The sequence below is a fragment of the Eupeodes corollae genome, chromosome 1, assembly GCF_945859685.1.
Source record: "Eupeodes corollae chromosome 1, idEupCoro1.1, whole genome shotgun sequence".
Classification (NCBI taxonomy): Eukaryota; Metazoa; Arthropoda; class Insecta; order Diptera; family Syrphidae; genus Eupeodes; species Eupeodes corollae.
The window spans coordinates 167,236,196-167,253,277 of record NC_079147.1 but is presented as its reverse complement, the minus strand read 5'-3'; the positions used below and the strand labels follow the sequence as shown (position 1 = coordinate 167,253,277).

General features: G+C 35.2%; 2 non-coding genes across 2 annotated transcripts; both read right to left on the bottom strand.

Moving 5' to 3' along the window:
- Positions 1 to 5,809: 5,809 nt before the first annotated feature.
- Trnap-ugg (transfer RNA proline (anticodon UGG)) lies at positions 5,810 to 5,881 on the bottom strand. The gene has a single exon. It is a non-coding gene; the product is annotated as a tRNA-Pro (tRNA).
- Positions 5,882 to 12,316: 6,435 nt separating this feature from the next.
- Positions 12,317 to 12,388, bottom strand: Trnae-cuc (transfer RNA glutamic acid (anticodon CUC)). Its single transcript has one exon. It is a non-coding gene; the product is annotated as a tRNA-Glu (tRNA).
- Positions 12,389 to 17,082: the final 4,694 nt, after the last annotated feature.

The window sequence follows — 17,082 nt, the reverse complement described above, 5'->3', positions numbered from 1 at the left end:
TTCCTGACTCACAATCAAAATCAGCAAGTGAATTGGCTGCATTATGACCTGCAATTGGGTTTCTTATTCAAGGGCCTTTGTATGACCTGACTCGTCATTTCTTTAATGCACTTTAGTTGATCACATGTCAAAGACATGCCATTTTTAGTTCTTGAGCATCTAAATAAAGCATTATAGAAAAATTAAGCCACTAAGCAGGTGACGTAAACTTTTTTTAAACAACAAAAGCTAAAACTTTTAAATAACGTTAGGTGCACCCATTGCCGGGCGTTTTTGTGTACAGAAATATTTTCTAAACTTAGCGTCGCGTCGTTGAACTCTTTTCAACACCTCAGTCAATCAAATAGGTCTCTTCGCTTTTAATTATCAAAGGCATCGAGGCGTCTCTATCGTATCAATAAAAACTAATAAAATTGTTTATTTTTTTCTTTTGCATTGATAGCATCCTTTAAAAAGTTAAATATTGAATCTTTGCCAGCACATTTTCAAAAGTAAACACCTTTTCGTTGAACTAATTTTGCCAAATTTATAGTGCATCATTTTAAGTGCTAATTTATTTTGTACACACGATTTGATTAGTTTGACAGTTTGTTATGCTGTTGTGTGAAGTTTAAGTCGATTTAAATATTATAGCTTTCAGATGCTAGATATCTACTGTAACAGAATGTTGATTTTTAATTTCACAAAATATTGAACTGTCACTTCTGACGCTCAGATGACATCTACGGCTTGTTTATGGGGTTGAGCTCCCACAAAGCAACTTAATTGTCGGCAAATTAAAGTTGGTAGGAGTTATTAATGCTGTATGCTGTAATATTGCGAGCAGCAGTACTGCACTCGACCATGGATCAACGTCAAATTTAAATGCATGTTACTTAGTTATGTATATTTTATAAATATATATAAAGTAAATAATGCTGCCTAATAACTTTAACATAATACGGTCATTGTACTAACTCCTTTAATTTCCTGGGGCAAAAAATACTGCAACATCGTAAAGTTAGAAAGAATTGTTGGTCCTCTTTTTTGGTCGCATCGCTTGTTGTCAATGACATTTCTTTAGTTAGCTCTTTTGAGCTCTTTGCTCTTACATGTTTGTACTTCGCAAGAAAATTGCACCTTAACTTATAGTGTTATGACTCCCCCAGTTCAGTTCATTCAGCGTGAATGATTCAATAGGACCAACAATTTGTATTACTCGGATTGTAACGAGATTTTTAATATGCCCAAGGTCAAAATCTCCAAAAACAAAATCAGCACACTTTTTAAAATATACAAAATCATTATCCACAAGTACAAATTCTCCAAAAATAAAATCCCAAGGATCTAAATCCCCATGCCGATAATCCACAAACGAAATTCCCATATTTAATTTTTCAAACTCCGTCAATGAATGTTTGTTTTCATCATTTGAGTTTACTTTTTGGAGCTCAGAATATTAGGACTTTTAAAACATGTACTTCTGGTTCAAAATCAATTCTCTGGATGCGTTAAAAAGAAAACATGAACCCGAGTTAAAGGCAGTTGCCGATTGTCTGAAAAATAATTTTCATCGCACACAAAATGTAGTTGAAGCTCGGCATGGAATAATAATTAAAGCAATTTTAGAGCGAGTAAACATTTATTTCTATTTTAAATTAATTTCCAAAGTTCACTTTTTCACATCCATCACACGCAAAAATGGTTGGTTTAAATATTTCTTCCCTGTTTTTTGTTCAGGTTTGCCAAAGTAGGTTTTTTTTATTGGGAATTTCTTTGATTTTAGTGCTCAAATGCAAAAAGTACTTTCATATACCCAACCATCCATGATTTAATACCATGAATTCAAAATGTATTACTTATTTTTGAAAAACATATGTAGATAGTAAATTTCTTATTTTTTTGTTGAATACAAATATAAACACAACTTAACTTTGTTTCGAATTATTCCCAAAACCAAAGTTCTAAAACATAGATTCACCATATTTCGAGTACATCTAAATATGTTTGGCACCAAGGATTTTGATTTTGGGGATTTTGGTTTTGGGGATTTTGGTTTCAGAGATTTTAGATTTGGGAATTATGTTTTTTTTTGTTGATTTTTGCTTTGGGACTAGGGTACCTAACCCTTTTAATAGATCTAAATATTCATAAGACGAATCTTTCTTCTCCTCCAAATTATCGAGCGATAGCACTAATATCCCGTTTTTCTCAGGTCATGGAAACGCTGATTAATTATAAGGTTATAATAGGCCAACTGGTGATCTTATGGTTTATCTCACCGTACAGTGAGACAAATCTTTAAGTACATCGTTTTGGAGAAAGTAAGATTAGTGCATTCAAAGGCATTTGATAGTTTGACATCAAGCTCTCTTGACAAAAATGCGTGCTTTCCGTTTTTATGATTAACTCCTTCATTATGGATAATGAAACACTTTTGGATCGTTCAGCAGTCATAATCACAAAATAAATGCTGGTGTGCCTCAGGGCTCTCCAACGCTCTTTCTTATTTTTATTAATGATGTCTGCAACTTTAAAGTTAATTGTTTCGCTGACAGTAGCCACTCTTAGCTTTACACATTCCTTTCTCAGGATGTGAAACTTAACGGCAAGATATGATAAGATCATTGAATTCAGACCTAAAAAGTATTGTACAATGGGGAATAAGAAACCGTGTGGAATTTAATGCTTCGAAAACACAATGTGGTCTTGTGTCGTTAAAAACAGATTTATCCTCCTTTCCATTATCTATGAGTGGCACTTGCATCGACAAAACTGAAAATCTCGATATCCTCAGAATCATCTTGTGGAGTGAACACATACTCGATGTCGCACAAAATGGAGCAAGGTTTTGAACGATGCATGCAAGAAATCTTTCTCTACGTCTGATCTGGCTTGAATATGGGTGTATTCATAAACGTCAGCCTTACTAAGAACTGCGTTATCTGCATTCATAAAGTCAGATTTTAGATCGAACCAACCTAGTCGAACTGCAGTGCCTACCGTTCATAAACGTCAGACTGTCGTCAGCGTTCGTGCAGATTGTTTAGCTGCATTTGTTTGGCTGCAGAAAGAGCGGGAATTATTAAAATAATTTTTACAACAACAAGAAAGACGAAGCGGCACTGACTCGTAAAGAATGTTAATAATGGCAAATATTTTGTAAAATGTTTGATAAAAATTTAAATTATTGCTTTTAAAGGGATGATGAAAGTACTGTACTGTGTGGGCAACTAACCGCATTAAACTTTTACTTTCAAAGCGAATAAGCATGGAAATTTAACGTAATGTTGGAAAGAAGAAAAAAAAAGTTAAACACAATTTGTTTGGCAGCAATTTTTCTCTAACGCTTATGAACTCTGTTTACATACAAATCGGACTAAGTCAGACCTTTTTATTTACTGCAGACATTCTGCATTGGGAGTTCGTTCACAATTGCATCAGAAAAGAAATGCGATTGTACTAGCGCATATTTTCTGCGTTTATGAATACACCCTATTACTCCCATCTCTGGGCCTTTGCTTCAGTTACTTACTTAAGCCTATTGGTCAGTATAGGCGAGCTGTTAAGATGATTGGTGACATTAACATCATCAACTCGATTACGTCAAACATCGTTACAAGGTTCCTTGTCAAACATTCCTTTACCGACTTTTAAACGGACTATGTCCATTCTAGTGAAATAGCAAGTTGCATGCCACTCGTTAAGTAATTTAATACTCGCGCTTCTAGGAATGCCCTTTAATTGACCCGTGAGTTCAGCCGCACTAAGCGAATCCGGAATGTAGTGCCACGCTCTATCTTTTCCTTCATTGCAATGTTCAATAATTCAAAATCAATGTACACCTCAATGTACAAATCAAGACCTCCTACTCAAACCTCCCCTCTTTTCCTAATGCCCAAACTGTGTTTTTGGCATATCAAAGGTATAGAAAGCCCTTTTTGTGTTCGCTAATTAAAAAAAAATGTGTGTATTAATCAATATCAAATTTGTCTAAATGGCTTTTCCGAATGTTATTAGGATTCTGTGACAGCTGTCAAAATTGCCAACTCCAAAAAAAGTATTGTCAAATAGAAAACCACACGTCTGAATAAGAAAACACCCGTTTTTATATTATATTAAACATTTTACATGGTGTAAGATTCATTAAAAAAAAATATTCGCCCTGTTAGAGTAACACGGTCATCATAAGATTTTGAAATAAGAAGACTCATGCTCCACTTAGAAAATAATCACCACATTATGTCTACCTCAAAATAATAAATTGTCTTTCCCTCAATTACTGGCTATAAGTACACTTTTATCTCTTACACAAATTGCAACACTTGTTCGAAATAAAGTCCCCGAGATGTCACAAAATGTCATCGGGACGACAAATGAATTCCATGTTATATTCTGAGTGCAACTAACTTCCTTACCATATTTTGAGCAAGGAGTCCCTTGAGGATGGGTGGATGATGCAACGACTCAACAGCATCATCCCCACAACAACAACAACCATCGCCTTAAGCAATTAAACGAACAAGCACTTTAACGAGCAAACACAAAACATTTGATTTTCTCATCAGGGAACACATTGGTATTCATCAGGATTGGAACTGAAAAATTAGGGCACACGCCCGTTTGCGTACAAATTACACGACAACACGTTCGAACTACATTTAAAATCCTGCAACCGCCATCGCCACCGACACCGACACTGCCGCGCCGCGCCGTAGTCGAGTCACCCCAAATGATGTTCTCATTTAGCATACACACGGACGTCCTAATAAATTAATCTAGCGTCGCATTCAATACCGATTAAATGGTCTCAAATTAGACGCGAGATATAGAAGCCTACGGGAGGAGCACCCACAGTTACACATACTCGTATATACGCCCTCGCATTAGGCTACCCTGGAAGATTTACTTCGTTCCAGATATACTCGTACATAGGAGAATTTGAAGAACACCACCGACTCAATTAGAATTAGACATGGACTGGGTTGTTCTGCGGTGTCTATTACGTCTGCTCTTGCATAGGGTCTTAAGTTTCACAATATATACGAGTACCAATGCCCCCACAGCCAAGAGTTATTAGAAGTTCTAGAATTTAGAGGAGGGCAAGCGCGCCAAAGTTCTGGCATGCGGAAGAACGAATCATGGGAATGAAAACGCCGCGTCGCGTTCGGTCGGTCGTGTATTGAATCTGTTCCTTTTAAATTACTTCTTCCCACATCTCTGGTCTCTGTTGTCTATTCTCCCGCAGAAAAAAAGACGCTTCGGTTGTCACAAGATAATAATTAATTAAAACATTTTGATTTGTGTCCTGCTGGCATAGCTCGTGGTCAATATTGTGTCCATCTTCAATTATTTGAATTCGAACGAATGGGAACGCGCGTATTCAATTGATGAATGCGTTTTCTTATAAATGAAAGTGTACAAAGCATAAGAAATGACGTTAATATACTTTGACAGTTTGCAACATGCTCACCATAGGAGAAAGGGAGTTTGTCTAGGCAGTGACCTTTATACGAGCATATAAAGGCATCTAGTTTGGTGCCACAGCCGTTCGGTTCTTTGGTGATAATGGTTGCGCTAATTATACGGCTAGACTTGACTTCAAGTTCTAGAACAAAGTGTATGCCATATTGGCAAAGAACTTTCAAAACTTATCCTTTATTAAGAGTTTTTTTTTGCCAAGTCTGATTGATAGATAATTAAGTGATTTAAAATATCTTGACATTGATTGAGGTCTTTTTTAATAGATTATTAATAGGTCTTTATTTAAAGAAATTAAAATTGTTTAGTAATTTTTTTTAAATAAAATAGGAAATACTTCCAAAAGAGAGGGCTCAACCGGGATTTGAACCCGGGACCTCTCGCACCCAAAGCGAGAATCATACCCCTAGACCATTGAGCCTCATAATGGAACGCTGATAAAAATAGATCATACAAGAATTCAAAACTTTATTAACGGAACTTTTTATGTGGTGGACAATGTTTAAGTGATTATGCATTAATGCAGAAACCAAGAGGCTAAAACTGCAATTTAGAAAACCTTTAAGCTTTATGATTATGATTTAATGTAGGCAACAAATGAAATTATGTATGTACCTTCATGTAGAGGTTTTGAGATTCGTCAACATCGAATGAAATAATGTGATAAGCTTTTTTTTGGTAACTTGGGAAATAAACCATTTCTAGACTGATCCCGAATTGTTTCCATTAGAAACGTACCTATTGGAATACAACTACATACATGCAGGGCCGTCGATAGGAATTCCGGGCCCGGGACGAAAAAATCGAGCCACATTAAAGCTCTTTAATGTACAAGAACTAACAATTTTGACTTTATTTGACTTAAAATTACAAGGGACGGGGAATTCGGACTCAAAAAGGAAAAAGTAAAGGGTAACTTTCAGATAGGATTTGGAAATTTTGAAATCGAAAACTACCATAGCAGCGTTGCAGTGACGAAGAATTCTGGACATTGGTTCAAAGTGCCCATAATTAGTGCGGTGATGATTGATATAGAAAAGGGAAACAGATCGCAGATTTCGAGGGTTAGTGTTAAGATGAATATCACTCAGGAGTGCCGGGGAATCTATATTGCCCATTAATAATTGGTGAGCAAATAATATATCAGCGTTTTTGCGTCTAATATATAAGGGCTGCAAACCTATCAGTTTTAGTCGATCGGCATAAGGAGGCAAATTGGATGTATCATCCCAGGGGAGGCCACGTAAGGCAAATCGAACGAAACGTCTTTGAACATTTTCAATGCTGAGGGAATGGTTTTCATAAAAGGGAGACCATACTTGGCATGCATATTCAAGATGAGGACGTACTAGGGAAATGTAAAGCGTTTTAGTTACATAGGGGTTGGAAAATGCTTTTGACCATCTCTTAATAAAACCGAGAGATCTATTAGCTTTATTAATAATTTGGGCAAAATGGGTGTTTGTCACACATAATACCAAGATCTCTAATAGAATCGACTACGTTGACGGCGTCATTAAGGAAGCAGTATACTCTATGAGATGGGATTTGTTTGCGCGAAAAGGTCATTTGTTTACATTTACCTACATTTAACTCTAGGAAATTATGCATGCACCAAACAAAAAAGATATTAAGATCATTTTGTAAAAGTAAGCATTCAGATGGAGTAGAGATAATCTTAAAAATGTTCTTATCATCCGCAAACATTAGGATATCTGAGTTTTTTAATTCAAGACAGACATCGTTAACAGATAAGACGAAGAGAAGGGGGGCAAGGTGACTACCTTGTGGGACTCCAGAAGTTGCATGTATAGGACTGGAGACTGAGTTACGGAAAAGGACTCTATAAGTTCTATTCGCAAGATATTAGCTTATCCAGTTTATAAATATAGATGGAAAGCCTAGAACTCTTAGTTTAAGATAAATTATGTTATGGGATATTTTATCAAAGGCTTTGCTCTAATCAGTGTATACAACATCACCTTATTTGCCATTCTCAAGGGCTGACAAAACTTTGGATATAAATTCAATTAAGTTAGTCGTAGTGGATCTACCTTTTAGAAAACCATGTTGAGCGGGGGAGAATAAAGGCTTGCAATGGAAATAAACGGAATCATAAACTAAGCTTTCAAAAAGTTTTGGAATGCATGAAAGTTTAGCAATAGGTCTATAATTGTTAATTTCAGTTTTATTGCCTTGTTTATGAATGGGAAATATAAATGAATCTTTCCATATATGAGGAAACACACCTTGGGAAAGAGAGAGTTCAAAAAGTGCAGTTAGAGGCTTTGACAGAGAATGCATACATTTTTTTAGAACAACTGATGGGACGCTATCAGGACCAGGGCTAAAGTTTTCTTTGAGGCTTACGATTTTGGCAAGTACCATTTCTTCAGTAATTGTAAACGATGAAAGGGAGGTTTGAGTGCAACCATCTAAATAACTAAAGTAGTGTGTGTACGATTTGCTAAAGTAATTGGCAAATAGATTTGATATGGTTGTTGGATCATAGGAGATTATGTTGGAGAATCTCATTGAAGGTGGAAACCCATCAAATTTTCGTTTGACATTTATAAACTTGAAAAATTTCCTTCCATCAGAAAGAAGGTTATTTTCCATTTGGTTAAGGTATTGGTTATAAAGGGATCCCCTTAATTCAGAGAAAGAATTATAGGCGAGAAGATAGTTGTTGTGATCAGTATCAGATTTGAACTGTAAAAATATCTTCCAAAGCTTGTTACGGGTATTTCTTAGGCTACGGAGCTCTCTGTTGTACCAAAGGGGATCAGAGGTGAAATCTTTTCTACGAGAGAACGGTACTGATTCTTCAATACAGTACGAAAAAAAAAGTACCAATTTGTAAGGGACTCAACTGTTAAGACCAATTTGTAAGGGACTCAACTGTTAAGTGGAGGGATCTTAATTCAAAATCGGCTGAGCTAAGAAGATTGTTAAGTTTGGAGAAATCAGCCCTACGAAAATCATAACAGTAATTTTCCATTGCAAAAAAGTTGTCTTCAAATTTAATGGGGAAGGAGAGATTAAGGGGTGGATGATAGCGATCCAAGGTTGAGGGAAGGAGAGGGCTCGGGGAGACAACACAGTTATCGCAATCAGATGAGAATATGAGATCGAGGTGTCTTCCCATAATTATAATTATTATGAATATAATGCCCCATAATTATAATTATTATGAATATTACACAATGTTTTCATTGCAGTTAGCTTGTATTAAATGAAATATTTTCTTTTCTTTTTCAAACGAGCTTTCTTAGCTTTCTGAAACTTATAATTGCATCGAAATTCAATTTCCGATCGTTTGGTGAGCACGAATGATTCTTTGTTTTGGCAAGGACGCTAAATGAACGTTTGGCACTAGCTACGGTTACAGCTATGGTGGAAAACACACGGAGAACACAAATGTTAGGGAAAATCGTCTCCAAGTCCTGGGAATAAATATCATTGAGCAAACTCAATGGTGGATGTTCTGGATGAACCTTGTAGCGCAGTTTTTAATCTCATTGTTGAAAACTGCCATAAAAATAAAAATTCAGCATTCAAATTTTTCATCGTAACGAACCGACGAGAAATTCGAGATATAATTGAATTCACTATGACGTAAAATGTGTTTCTCTTGAAATGTATTTCTTTGTCTGTTTCAATTTGCTCTCCGGCTCCTTGATTTTCTCCAAAATGTCTCTTTAATTGCCCTTTTCAGTTCGATGAAAACGATTCTGGAACACCTCCTAATCCAGTAGCAACTGCTTTGCATTCAGATAAAACTTGATCCCATTCATTTCGAATTTTAACGCCAGCAGTCATGTCAGAGAGAAAAACACTAAACTAAAAAAATTAGTTTTTTCTTTGGTACTTCTTTCTTTCATTTATAGCGCTAAGAACCTTGCACAAAATCAAAGACATCAGTGCGCATTCAAACTTGTGCATATATTTTAAAACTCCATTTACGTCTCTTTGAGCTTCAGCAGTAAAATAATATAACTGAAGCGTTCAGATGAAGAAGGGGTTAAGTGACATTAGTGAAGTTTTGAGATATACTCGTTCAAGAGTTCAAAATTTCTTGATTAGAACTTTTTTTGGGCTTACAACTGAAACTTTCTAATAAGGAAGAAAAACAAAACACATAACAATATTTTAAATTTTTAAGTTAATTTTGTCGTTCAAAATGTTTTTTGTTAGGTTGCGGACACTAAGCTTATCCTGCAAAACAGCTAGCGAACGTAAATGGTTTTCTTTATTAACAACAATAGTATTTTTCTTACTAGCGCTTCTAATGATTTCCTTGTATTGTTTGGCGATATATACGGTTTCGTTTTTCCTCAACTCCTTCTCAATTATTCCAAAATCTCGACCACTATCCAAGTATGTGTGACCAACTTCCGGAAACTTATGGTCGATGGCATCGAAAGAGTCAAGTAAAATGAGAACTTGGTCTACTCGTAGACAGATTAAAAAAAAAAGTTTTTGTTTTGAATCAGTCCCAAATTCACATTGCTGAAAAAATGTAAAGAGTGCACTCATTACATCTGTGCTTCCTCGGTCTGCTATATCTTTTATCCAGGTTAACATGTAAGACATTTTTGCTTCAGAAGTAATGACATGTATTCCTAAATAACTTCATAAATATCTATAGCCCTGAATGATTCAATGACATCGTTTTCTTACGTGAAGATGCCCACTCATGAAGCCTGTGCCAAAAGCTCCTTTTTTAAATTCACTTTCTATTAAGATTATAATAACATTATTCGAGCAGAAATCTAGAATTTTTGTTAGATACTTACCTGCGATTCGTGCAGAAGTTTTCTTTTTATTTTTTTCATTGTCTTTAAAAATATTGTAAATTAATTTCCCCCTTTCCATAATAAAGATTCAACTCAATAAAGTGAATCAAAATAAATTGAAAACGTCTTTCCAAGGTTAATATTATAAAATGATGCCAACTTCAAGACCGAATCTTAATAAATGTAAATGTGCATTTAACTCCTTCATGCCAAAAATCATTTTCTTTTTTATTTCTCTCAGTAAAAAATGTTTTCAATTTGGATTTTTCAGTGCGTAAAGGGGTTAAGTGATTTTAATTCCTTCTTCTACTAATATTTTTCAATTTTGTGATACATTTACATTCTTTACACCATTTTTTGTATGGCTTTATTGGAAACTAGAGATCGTAGGTAAATCACACAGAAACTTAAGTTTTCATTTACCTTCTTCGTTGGTGAAAAAACCAGAAAAATTCAAAAATGTACCCTTCTTCATTTGAATGCTTCAACTTAAGGATTTTAACGATTTTTTACGGTTTTTCCGATGATTTGCAAATGTTTACACAGCCTCAATTCTAGCTGACCATCTTGTATCGAAAAGTTTGTGAAGGGATCCGGGCTCATTTTCTTAAAAATATCCCAACGTTGAGCACTGCTGCTAAACAAGTTAAACAATTTTGAACAGCACCAAAAAATGTGATTGCGGCAGTATAACATTTCGCTATATTCACACTTTAAAGTGATATGATATCCTTCAAATCTTCAGTAAACAACTTATTAAAAATATTTATTAATTAATATTACCTACGGAAACCACAATTGAAAAACGTTTGCGTGGGATTTTCCGGTCTCCTGCAACCGAATCGAAAATTTCGTTCCCAGCAGAAACGAAAATGGAAGAAAATAAACTTTATAAAAACAGACACCGAAATAAATATTTATGTTTTGTTTTAGGTTTTAATAATTTTCAAAATAAAATACATATGAAATGTATATGAGAAAAGAGAAACAATTTATTATAAATTTCTTTCAATAGTTCAGAGTTGCCCAATTTTCCATTAATTATTAATAAAAATGTACGCCAATAATAATCAGGGGAACAGATCTGCAAGCTTGTGACTGATAGATTGGTAGATAACATGAAAACAGTGACCCAATTGAGAAAGCACGAATGATTTTGAATTTTCGGGCCCCTAAAAATAAGTGGGAATAGGTATGGTACAGGTAATAATAACAAAACACTCTCCTCATTTCTTTAAATTTTACGGGCCCCTAGAAAATCTCGGGCCCGGGGGCTTACCTATCCTTTCCCCTTCCCTCTCGACGGGTCTGCATAGATGCTTATTCGAATGGTGGAAATCGTTTTATATCTCCGAAATTGAATACAACTCTTGTTACCGATACGACTCGCACACAGGAATGGCTGAAAGTTGTTAGCCAAAAGGTCCCAATTTTATGCATTTATTTTGAGCCAAAAGTCATAAAAAAAGACACATCTTCTGACAATTTTTTATAAAAAAAGACTTATAAAAATAAGGTTAAAAACATCAGCCCTTAAGTAAAGACATGGTTTAATTTGACATGTAAAGAGGTTAAAGAGCTAAGTTTCCGTTGTTATAAAGCCAACCCAACTGATTAAAACTTTAAAAAGTTTAACCAAGCTAAGAATGTCTGCCATGCCCATATATACTGGTCGACGCACTAAATTTAAAATGTCTTAAAAGTTTGACAAAAAATACTGAAATATTCCCAAGGCAATAAAGAATGTTGATGATTCGTAAAACACTTGAGCAGTTTTTGCTCATCCACTTTTTGTACGCTCTTTGGCAATGAAACCCCTCTGCAAGCTCTATATAGAAAGCTGATCTATAGGCAGTTCGTCCACAATGCAATGCTGCCATGGAGTGTTATAACTCCGAATGTACTTTCGATTATAAATTATTATATGGGACCAATCTTCTTTGGCACACGTACAGAAGCCAGAGTAAGGCGCCATTTATAGCTATTATTGTGATTTTCATCACTGAAAACAAACATGGGGATTTTTTCGACAAGTCGTCAGTAAAACAAAAAAGCTTTTCCCATACCGGGAATCGAACCCGGGCCTCCCGGGTGAGAGCCGGGTATCCTAACCACTAGACAATATGGGAGTTGAAATTCGATGGTGTCAATTTATACTGTTAGAACGCGTTTAGGTTCAGTCTACTTGACTTGGAGATGGCGTTTTTGTTGCCAATATCGATATGCTTGCTGCAGTATCCGGCCTTGTGTTTATCGCTATACATAGTAGGCTTCCTTATATTTGTTGATATTTTGTATTAATGGTAATGGTTCAATTTCAGTTGTTGACCTGTCGTATTCAGGTTCTAATGGGACATTTGAATTCTTTGCGTCTTGAAGCCGAAAGTCATTTACAAGTCCTTCAATGTATTGATTTTTCCTTAAGCTGAATCTTCATCGAATATCTTTAGAGACTTCTATACCTAAGTAATGAATAATTACTCCTAAATTGCTGATTTCAAAATGACTTGTAAGCAACTCTTCTACTTCCTTGATGAGAGATTCATCTGTACTTTCCACGATAATGTCATCTACATATACTAATATGTAACATATTAGACCTCCGGTTGATCTACTATACCGGCATAAATCTGCTTCAGGCGGTTGTCTCATGTAAATTTCATCATTCAGTTCTCCGTTTAATAAAAGCAGATTTTACATCCATATGATTAACTTTCATTTTGTATTTACCCGCTTAAGATAAAAGAAGTCTAAAAGTTGTCTGTCTTACCACTGTGGCAAAAGTTTCATCATAGTCAAGTCCGTATTTTTGACTGTACCCCTGAGCGACAAGTCTAGTTTTGAATCCTTGGACACGCCCTTGACATCACGCTTTACCTTATAAGTCCACCTACAACCGACTATATTTGCATACTTCGGTGCAACTACCAATTCCCAAGTTTTATTTTTATCAAGTCCTTGAAACTCTTCTTCCATGACTTTTTTTCACTGTTTTCTGCAGTTACAAGCTAAAGATTCTTTATAGTTTCTGGGCTTCTCTATAAGATCCTCTTATATTATTATTTGCCCCTTTGGTTTTCCTCGACATTGCTGTTATGGTCGTCAGGTTCGGCATCAAAGCCACGATTTTTTATAGGTATTGATATATTAACTTCTTCTTTTTGTTCATTATCTCCCTTATAAAAATCTTAATTATAGGATCAAAAAATTTTACATCTCTGCTTATCGTTACTTTCTTTGTGCTCTTGTCAACTAATCGATACCCTTTTGAATGTTAGTCGTAGCCTACAAAAATTGTTAGATTAGCTCTATCATCTAATTTTCTTCATTTATCTTGAGGTTTATAAACATAAGCTTTAGATTCGAACACATGAAGATTATCTATATTGGGTTTCTTTCCAGTACATTTTTCGGAAGGAGTTGTTGGGATAACGCTTGAAGGTTATCTATTGTGAAGGACGCTTGCCGTCATCATTGCTTCTCCCCAGAATTTATATCCCAAATTCGATTCTAACAGCATACAACGAGCCATCTCAATCAGAGACTTATTTTTACGCTCGGCTTTTCCTGAGGAGTATAAGGTATGCTGGTACTGTATGCCTTCCTTCGCAAAAAATCGTAAAGCCTTACCAGCTGTACATTCACCTCCATTGTCTGATCATATTATCTTAGGCTTCATTGAAAACATATTTTTCCTGGTTTCAATATACTCAGTGAGACGTGAGAAGGAGGTATACCACTGTTTATCTCTTGAAATCATCAATGAATGTAAAAAATATTTAATTCCACTTGGAGTAGTCATCTGCATTGGACCACACATCTCTAGTATTAACACCATTGGTGCATGACTCTTAAATGGTAAGCGGTTCATTTTACATTGTGAACATATATTGCATTCTTTACTGTGTTTACAATCTACAATTCGAAAACACTCACCAGTTTTTCAGTTTCTAATCTCTTGATGGCTTCAGTATTTCAGTGACCAAACAAACGATGCCAATGATCAAGACAACGTACCTGGTAGGCTTTGTCTTCAACTTGTAAAACCTCTTGGTTGCTTGATTTCAGTCTAAGTTTGTAAAGACTACCAGCCAAATCCGGTAAAGCTAATTCTTCTCCATCCTTGCTCACTGTAAATTCTTTTTCAGTTAACCTTTTGACAGACAGTATAAGCTTCCTTGAAGATCAGGTACACGCAGAACATCTTGGATTCAAATAGTTGCTTCTTTGTTGTTTCTGTTCACTATTTTTACTTTACAAGTTCCTTTTACCTTTTCATAACTGCTTGAGTCTAGGTTAACGAAATTTGCTATGCTGTTTGATATATCGACTGCTGCACCCGAATCAATAACCCAGTCTCCATATACTACAAAACAAAATTCATTTGAAGATGTAACTTTGTGTACCTTTCCCTTTTTCTGGTTGTCCTTCCATTTATAACATTTGCTACATTCTTTCTTCATATGATCCTTTTTGATTCAAAATAAACATTTAGTGGATTCGTTTGATTTGTATTTCTTTTATTTAGCTTCTTCGACTCTTCTAGCAACTTAGCTCCAACTAGTTCTAAGTTCAGTTCCGTTTGATCTCTAGTTTCTAGTACAGTATAACGAGAGCATATCGAATGATCTGGGTAAACTGCTAAGGACCATTGCAATTGTCCAATTATCTGACACTTGATCCCCTAATGCTACAAGCTTATCAAAATATGTCGTCATAGCTTGGTGTTGTGGTGTTCCAAACTTGAGGCTTCTTCAAGTCTTAACCTACAAATTTTACGCATTATTTACAACTTGTTGCTGAGCCTTGATTTTTCATGGATATATTATAAGTAGGCTTATAGTAATACTCTGATTTGAAGTTGCGGTACCGGTCTTATGTTATGAGTTTCCTTAAAATAGTTTTATCATCATATTTCACTACGACTTGTCTTTGCTGCCAATGTACTGCTTTAGCAACAGATCTACTGCGTTAAGTTAAAATATGTTAATTATCGCGAAATTTGTTTACAAAAACCATTCACAAGAGAATTTTTCTGACCGTAATCACAATTGAGAGTGAATAATTTGTGGCTTCACAGCTTTAAACTTTTTTCTTTATGAGTACGTGAAAGTTAAGTGTATTAAGCTATTTTGCAATCTACTGCGGTTTTTTGTCATATATTTTTCTGGAGTAAATCATTAAAAAGCGGCATTGCGATTTATCGTAATCGGAGAACTCAGGAATGAAAAATTTCTTTAAGATATGTTAATTTTTCCTCTAAACAAGAAAAAGACAGGAATAAGAAAAAGTCCTGGACTTTTATATATCCTTGCTCCTGTATTACGTATAAGTTATTGGTAGCTTTTGTCCGTAGGAAGGAATTGATTATTTGTGAAAGAAATTAATCGAATTCGTTGCACTGCTTAACGAGTTTCGTAGTATATTAGTTATTAAAAAACTAAAGAAACTTTGTCTCCTTAATTTGTCTTACTTTTTATATAGTTCCTGAATATTGCCCCAAATCATTAAATTAAGTTGGTATATCCCCAAATACGTTACTATTCGAATAAACCTTAATTTTGTTCTTATCACCAGAAACTTTCTTTTTCTGACTGGTTTATAATTAAAATATTGTGCAAAAGTTTGAGCAAATCGGGTCTGCTGTTCGCGAAAGTGTGGCTGAAGAGGCATCCACCCCCACTCCTCGTCGTGCTCAACAATTGCACCGCTTACGTTCCTCGTTAATGAAAAGGCTTGCATCTACACTCTTATAAGGTGCAATTGGCCTAAGAACTAAAACCTCATGATAATTTCAAATTGCGCGTCAATTTTCAGAATTTTGACAAGAAACGGCAATAGCGAATGATCAATTTTCGAAGAGAATCATTTTCAGTGATGACTGAGTAGGCAGACTTTCTCCTCAGTGGTGTTCACTATCGTGAGATGATAACAAACTTTTTATGGCCCGAAGTGGAAGATATGGATGTTGTCGATATGTAGTTTCAACAAGACGGTGCCAATTGCAAACAGCTAACCAAATAATGGCTCTTTTGCGCTACCAATTTAATTCCAATGTTATCTCAACAATTCAAAAGCTAAAGAATGAGACAGTTCGGTATATTGGCGGCAGCGTAGAACCACACTTATCACTCTTATCACAAGCTCCCTAGTAGCAAGAATCCGAACGTTTCCTTCCGCTACGAATACGATTAAATTCATATTATAGACCATGAACGAAATGTGAAAAAGTATTGCCACACAGAAACAAAACCTGTGTGGAGGAGTTGGTTTAACAGATAATGCATTATGGTCTGTTTATTTGCATCTTTGTGTACAAAAATATAGTTTTGTTTTAATCAAATTTAACACAAATCAAACTATCTCACTTGCACTTTACACATCAAACACATCAAACCACCATTTGCATTTTAGAAAGTGCTGTCAAACTTAATCATTTTTAAATCTTCTTGTGAGGTGGAAACACCAACAAGATTTATTTAACCTAAACTGACATAAACCTTTTAGTGGAAACATAGCAAAACTTAACTATCTTTTCTATTGTTTTCTCTTGCAAAATAAGCCCAGTTGATCCATTTTCATTAACAAAACTAAATAATATCAACAGTAACAGATTGATTTTTCCCCTGATTCCAAATCCACAACTACTCAACGAACACAGCTATCGAGATACAAATGCAATATCAATCGCACCAACATTTGAGAATGAAATCACATAAGATCCATTAGAGACTCGCATAAATATCAAAACCCATCACTGGTAAGATTCTATTCTAACTTTTATCGCTGGTATTTGTACTGTGGATATTGTTTTTGTTATTCG